The sequence below is a fragment of the Pygoscelis adeliae genome, unplaced genomic scaffold (assembly GCF_000699105.1).
Source record: "Pygoscelis adeliae isolate BGI_AS28 unplaced genomic scaffold, ASM69910v1 Scaffold238, whole genome shotgun sequence".
In the NCBI taxonomy this organism is placed as follows: Eukaryota; Metazoa; Chordata; class Aves; order Sphenisciformes; family Spheniscidae; genus Pygoscelis; species Pygoscelis adeliae.
This window is the reverse complement of record NW_008825285.1, coordinates 1,524,076-1,531,999: the sequence shown is the minus strand read 5'-3', so window position 1 is coordinate 1,531,999 and position 7,924 is coordinate 1,524,076.

Sequence of the window (7,924 nt, the reverse complement as noted above, 5' to 3'; positions counted from 1 at the left end):
GGAAGGCGCAGCAGTGGAAGAGTTCACCAGAAGTGTCATGCAACCTCCATCTTTTGAGGTTTGCAAATCTCAGCTGCACAAAGGCATGGACCTGGTCCTGTGTGGGTGATAGTCCAGCTGAGTCGGAAGATGGAGACTAGAGGCCTCCAGATGTCCATTCCAACCAACATTTCTGTGATTCTGTGATTTAGACAATTCTGGGCATTTTTGTAGCTGTTATCTGTATCACAAATGCAGTTCCAGGCTTCTGAAACGAGACTGAGTCAGACCAGGAGACTAGAACAAAAAAAATCTGAGAGCAAAAGTTTTGCTCTAAAAACCAAGGCACCGGAAGACTGGAAGAATTCTATCCATAAGCTGATATAAAATGAAGACCTGCGTGTTCGCCATTACATATGAATGGACTGACTGTGAATCCCCTGTCATGGTACAAAGAGCTGGGGATAACTTCAGAAGGAACCTGCTGGAAGGAGACTCGGCATGCTAAAGTGGTGAAAAGCTGCCTCTCAGCTGAGAGCAGAACAAAGTCTCTTTATGCTCTAAAATTATTCTTATAGAGACCGAGGAGCTATTGTGTGTGGGGAGCCCCATCCAGCTCTTGACAGTGGTAGTGCTCTGGATTAAAATGTTAGGAAGAGAGAAGGAAATACCCTGAGGAAAGAAGTCAGCATTAATTTTATTGTTACTGGGATTTGGGAGGGAGTAATACCGAAGTCTCAAGCTTGCAGTCATCCATGTAGCAATAGCCCCCAATTTAGTCTGCAACAAAGAAGTTTGCTGTCAACACACACACACACACACACACCCCCACACCCCTACACCATCTTTCAAATACCTTCTAGCACTGCTCACCATTTACTTCCTATGTGATTAACACATTCCTGATGAGTGGGCAAAGGTAGCATTTCCAGTTTTCACTGTACGACAAGTCTTTGACCGTATGGGCTGGCTGCTGCATGAAGAGCAAAGAGTGCACTGCCATTTCGCCTAATCCCGTGTATTAAACCAAAGAAGCAGATTGAAGCTATGGCAGGCACACATCAGTGTGCATGGATATGAAACCTAAAAAAGAAATAAACTTGTAGATCTCCACGGATCTATTTAAATACAATATTTTATTCCATTCCATGTAGCTTTTTATACAGTTCTCATCACCATAGCAACAGAGGTCCAGCTCTTCAAAGGGTATTTAGATATCCTTCAGCACCCAAATCTACCAGCTGGGTGCTACTGCAGTCACAAAAAGCTTATTAAGCTTCCACACACTCCTGTGTGTGTCCAAGGTGCCTGAGTACAGATGCTGCCCATAGCTGAGAAGCTGCTAAGGGCTCTAGCTCAAGCCAAAACAGGACCTGAAGACAGATCCTCAAATTGAGAATTTCCCCACTTGACTCTCCAGTGCCTTGGAAACACACTGGGAAGATGGTTAAATGAGCTGTGGCTCACCCAGTGGACAGCCTATGGACAAGTATGTCCATATATTCATTTCTATACCTGCCAGTCTTGCCATCCTGGCAGCCCCACACAGCTTGGTGGTTAAAGCACTGATGTGTGACAGACAGGTTCAAATTTTACTCCGAATCATTTGAAGCCAAGAAGTAGACCTCCTTCTCCCACATCCTACCCTAACCCTACTTCGAGTTCTCCCTGTTTGAATGAACAGGCTGAAGCAAAGAGATTTCCTCTGCAGAACTGCCCCCCAGGGGAAAGGTTCGAATTTTGCCTCAAATGAAGCAAAAAGAGGGAACTGAGCTAGAGTTTCCTGCAGCACAAGATTAACAATCATCTGTCATGGTTTGGTTCTGTTATCTTTTTGCAAAGGGAGATATGTGTGCAGGGGGATTTTAAAAATATACATATTTCTGTGCATATAAATTGTGTACTTCTTTGCATGCTTCTACTTAGATGAATAGTGGATGTATATTTAGCAGCATTGTCAGATATTGCATTAATAAAGGTTGTTGTGTACATTTTTTATTTGCCCTCTCTAAATACCTCAATATATGTTGTATACAGTGATGTTTATGTTCAGACAGTGTGCAAGGCTGTACGTGCATGTGCCCTGTTTGATGGGGGAAGGGGATCTCCTTGGCACAATACTTATTAGTATCATCAATCATCGGGGGTGTCATTTCCAAATTCCCTTTCCCTTACCTAATTTGCTAAACCTAATTCTTTATCAGACTACAAAACCCAGCATGAGAGATGGAAGTGATAATGAGAGGTGGCTTGCTCATCCATGCTCTACTGTACAGAGGCAATGTCAGCCTGGCACCTTCTGGAGGGATTTCCCATTTTCTTTCTCTTTCCAGGTAGGGTGATCTGTATCTGCTCAACCCACAGCAATTAGCAGCCCATTGCGTCCCTATTGCACTGTGGCTTTATTTACTTCTGACTCCTCAGTGTCCTCTTAAGTTGCTGGAGAGTGCCTAAGTCAAGCATCTTGCTTGATCTGTCTGCTGGTGCTTTCTTTGCTTACATTTGCTAATGCATCCAGTTCAGGACACCTCCAAAATGCACTTCATTAATCTCAACAACCTAAGGCTATATGTTTTTTTTCCAAGTCTGGTACTAAATTAGCAAAAGACCTTTACAAAAACTTGCCTTATTGAATTTGCCAGTCCTGTTCTGCTTGTGCAAATGGTTGCATGTCTTTAAAACTTGGAGGGAAGAAAACAACAAACCGTGAGTGGAATCTGAGCTACTGACTCAAAACTCCCATCCCTCACATGGACAGGGCCAGGATTCATCCTATATGTGCTGTCACTCCCATCCCATATGCAAGTCTTGTTCTTGTCAATGAATTTAACTCACCAGAATTCATTGATTTCCCTGGGTTTATTCACAGGTTTATCCTACACACATATTCCTAATAGAATTAATGGATCTGCATCCTGCCCACATAGATTACAGCACTGGACTGGGGCCCAATTATTCATGGATGTGACTTTGTTTCACCAGCAGACCTTTAAAATATGCAGCTTCTTCTCTCAGTTGTTGTAAAGACGATGCCATAGAAAGAAAACAGAAACATATGAAAACAGTAATAAGGCAGGTCAGGAGCCCTAGCAGGAAATGACCTTCAAAATCTCATGCACGTTAAGAGAAAAAAAAATACAAGCTCTGTTTTTCATAAGACGGGGAAGGTATATCCAGTGCATAAACCTTTTAACACCAACACAAAGAATCAGTGAAGCCTGACTCTTCTATTTGGTGAGGAATGAGTAAGACTCAGAATACAAAGATGTCACCAATTAGCGGCATCTCAGCTAGAAGTGAGAAGCTATTTTTAGAAAACTGAAAGAATGGGAGACTTATTTTTAAACAAAGAAGAGACTTTAATCAGATGGAGAAACAGATATTATGGGGGATGCTTTACAAAAATCCTTTGGGAATTTGGTTGCTTAGTGCCAGGAGGAATGGTACTTAACTCTTTTTTTTTCTTTTTTTCACTTTGGACATCTATGATTCCCCCAGTGACAACACAGTCCCCTGAGCTAGACCATTTGGGACTCCCTGTTCAGACGCTGTCACGATGACATCAGTCTTTGTAGGAGCACAGGAAATAACATTGTGGATCAAGGCACACAGTACTGAAGTTTCACTAAAACCAGAATCTTTATACAAGTCCAGTAAAATAGACCACTTTGGGAAGGACCTACTCAAAAGGTGAAAAGTCACATCAGTAACTCAGGCCGGCAGCAGTCAGGATTTATCAAAAAATTGGAAGAGAACGTTACTGACACAGAAGTTACGAGAACAGGAGATGTACAGCGAAGGGTCTACTTTGATAACTGGATTCACAGTGGTGCACCTTACCCGCCCTGTGTGTCCCCCTGAGGCAGGCAGGCAGATGTGCAGCAAAAGCTACGTCACTCGGATGCTCCGTGTGCAGCAGCAAGAATCCCAACCATGAACTCAGCTATTTGCTCAGAGGCCCTGAGACCCCAAAGACTACTTTTCCTTTACAGAGGAGGTACTTGTTTGCTCAGCTTCCTGACTGAAAGCCATGTTCAGACTGCTATAGCTATAAATAAAGGCTTAAACAATCATTTTGAGATTGTAAAAGCTCTTCTGAGCCGGGATTGACTACTACGCTGACCCAAATATAAAAACCTTAAAGGCTAGAAAATTGCAATATTCCTATATGAGAAGTATCAAACGTAAGGGAGAACCTGTGCTTGCTACAACTTAGACCTTTATGGTAAATTGTGCTCTGATCTGGTCATTTCACACCCAAAGGGATCATGCCAATGCCAATGTCCAAGGAAAGGTACCATCAGATTCCTTGTGTCCCATTGGATGGCCCATAAATGAACTTGCCTGATCAAGTCCTCTTTTCTGGAAGCTGTAAGTACCTCATGGAAATGGCTTTTAGCACAGGGAGGCTACAAGGACTGAAGTAAGACTTTGGCACTGAAACTGCAAGTTGCTGGTCAATGGCTGTTTGTCTTCCCAGAGCCAGAACTCCAACTGTCCCCCACAGTAAATGCTCCAATATTCAGATTATCTTAGAAGTATGAGTATTTTGTTAGCCTTTTGTAGCAGATCTGTAGAGAAAAGAATCATAAAATAAATTGTAAGTGTAAAATAAATTGTGATTAGACACAGGCAGTAACCCTCCATTCCTGCATATTCCCTGCAGGCTGGGAGAAGTCCTTTTCCTCCCTTACACCCTAAAGCTATCCTGTTGGCTGTGTCCAGCTGCGTGCCTCACTGACATATGTTGTACAGCTACTCCCTGAAGGAACTGAAGGATTCGCAGCTTGAACGTACGAGTGTTGGCAGTTCAACTTGTCTCCATGTGTGTGTCACATTATAGTACCCTCCACACAAGAACGAGGTAGTCATTTCTCTGATGCAAAGTCAGCTGGTAGCTATGAAAAAACACAGGTTTTGTTTGAATGCTATTTTGAGGCTAATGTATACCTCTTGCACCAACATCTAAGGAGGTATCAGTTGAGATTTGTTTTAGGCTCCATATCTGAAAAGACCTTCCCTAATAGCTTGGCCATTCCATTGTGTCTAACATTCCTATGGATCCTATCAGTATGGCGTGTGAGTTAGCTCTCCTGAAGTTATCCTACCCACTAGCAATATCAGGAATAGCCATGCATATAATCTGCTATAAGAAAACATTTAAGAACATTTTACTGAGTGATGCAGCCATTTTCTCTCATGTCTATCAGAGGGGAAGGAGCAACCCCTATACAGACGACCAGCTCAAGAGCTACTTGAGTTAGACCATAACAACCAACTGCAAAGATGGCTGAAGCTCCTACCCCCAGTGGCTGGGTTCCCACTCCACCAAGGCAGGCAGAAGTTGGCCAGGTCTCAATTTTTTCAGTCTGTAGAATTTTAAAGAAGTCACCAAATTATTGCGGGGATAAATCTTTCTTGCATACTTTGAAATTGAAAAATATTATACTTCATGGCAGAGAATTTTTTGACAGGTAACTACTACCTTATGATTCACATTTTACTTTCATCAATCACAGTAAAAGTCAGGTAAGGCCAGTTTTGCCAGGCCACAAAATTTACTGTGCCTTGTAAATTTTCTCAACAAGTCTGCAAGGCTAAATGTTTCTGCTATTGTATTTAGATAACTGCCACAGCCACCTACAATGAGATGGTCTGTACTAAGAAAAATATTACTTTTGCAAATCCACCAAGTTATGGTGCCATTCAAGCTAGGATGGTTATGAAGGCAGTTGTCACTATCCTCCTGCTGCTCAAAGGTCTGTGTAACAATTTTGGCCCAGGAGCCAGCTGTACACTGGGTTAAAACACCAGCAATTTTCACCTTGGCTTAAGGTTTAGTGGAACTCATTGTTTTTAATTTGCAGCTTTCAGAAGTGTAACCATCTATGTTTTATAGATTTTTCTTTTCCTGTGAGGGAACTCATCAACTTTGATGTCTGTAAGTATTGATTCTCTGTATTAAGGGATTGGTAAAACAGATTAACCACAATAGCATGTTAATTAAGACCATGTTTCAGCTTTCCAAAATTACTCTCTTTTTGCAGAAAGCTGATGAATTGACTGGCATTAAAGGCCGTCCAAGCCAAGGAGCCAGAAGGTATAGATCACAAGGGAAATAAATCATCTGCATACCCAAGAGAAAGTTTGGAGATAACGCAATCCTGTTTTCACAGTGTCCTGTGTGGGGCTGTTATATCCAAATCTTTAGTGGTGCTAACAGGATACTTCGCATAGACAGAGCCCTGTCAGATCTTCAGCCAGGTTGAAACTGGATTTGCTGTGCGTACAAATCCCAGGATGAAGAGTCAAGACTAGGAACAAGGACCTTGTCCCATGGAAAGATGTTCTGCCAAGCAAGCCCAGCCTATCAGACTGGGAACGTCTTCAGGTTTTCTACATTACCGTCAGCTAAATCAATCATTCGGCTCCTTCCATCTGTCTTGTGCAGTTAGGCCTTTGGAGCAGACCCTTGTGGTGGGTTTGTGTCTGGTAGAGAGGGTGCTAATCTGAGCTGGGGACATTATGGGTGCTCTTGGGTAAATAACAGTTTTCATCTGAAAGGAAAAATGCAAATGTCTCGTGTGTGGTGTTCATCCACCCTGGTTGCTCCCAGACCCCTGCTCTGGAGGAAGGACCCTCTGCCTGCCTTTCATGCTGGCTTTGCTCTGCCTTTCCCAAGCCCCACTTCTGACTGCACTCTCACCGATTATTTTTTTTCAGAGGCTGTAAACATCAGTGTCAGCTCAGCTCGCATTAGTGTCAGAGAAGTATCTCTTGGCAGTTTACAAAAGAGAAAATGGAGAGTCGAGCATTATTTAATGTGAAATGTGGTAGAGTGCCTATGCTGAGCTTCTCTGAGAGGCTTGAGGCTCCAGCTACCTGAAAAAGCTGGTAAAAGCTGCTGTCATCCGGTGATTCAGCTCCCCTCTCTACCATGGCTCTGGCCCCGCTCTGCATGGGCGACTCACAACACACATGAACTCTGTTTCTGATGCGAACCAGAAGTTGGCGGGGCTATTCACCCAAATTTCACTTGCGTTGAAGTGTTTGTTGACTTTTCAACTGCCCAGTGCTCTTTTGAAGATGTATTTAGTCAGGAAAATGCTGTGAGTTTGCTTTTTAGGCAATGATGTGGATTGCTTTTTAGCTATTCTGGCTGGGAGTGAGAAAACCTGGATCGATTTCCAAGATGTCTCTGCTGCTAGGTCAGGCTGGTCTGATCTACTCTCAGAAAGGTACAGCACCACGTGGGCTGAGAGTCACCTTCTCCAGCAGACAAAACCCCCTCTCCATTTCTCCACCGCCCCCATTACCCATTACAAGGGTATCCAGCAGACTCTTGTCCCCCGTAGCATCATGCAAGCTGGGATGTGGGTTGGATTTCCAGAAGGAACTATTGTCAGTGCAACTCTTCAGGGTCATGTACATGCTTATATTCAGTTAATTTCATTTTAATTTGGGTGTTGAAAAATTGAGGAGCGTGAGCTGTACAGCTTTGGTATATTGTTTAAAAATATATCTTTCCCGGGTAGATGGGAGTATGTAAAAATGTAGATACCTTTTAGAAGAAGCCTCAATTTTATTATTGCTATGATTTCCCACTTTCAACATTTTCTGGAAGGGAGAGGGATATTTGGTTCAGAAGTTATTTTAACTGGTTCTATCCGTTTTGCTGAACTGAATTCCTCCCCCCACCCCAAAAGGCTTTCTTTTTAATAACAGCTGTTATTTCTTTCCAAGTGCTGGGAAGAGGAGTCCAATAAACCCCTCCTTGGGTTCCTTCCAGAAATAAAAAAACATTTCGGCTGTCATTCAGGCCTGCCTTTTCATTAATTCTGTTTCAATGTATTTCATATGACTGCATGTCTGCCTTTGCAACAGCAAGGAATCTCAGTGGGATGGAGCAGCTTAATCGATCAGCAATCCTGGTCACCCAGAAAGA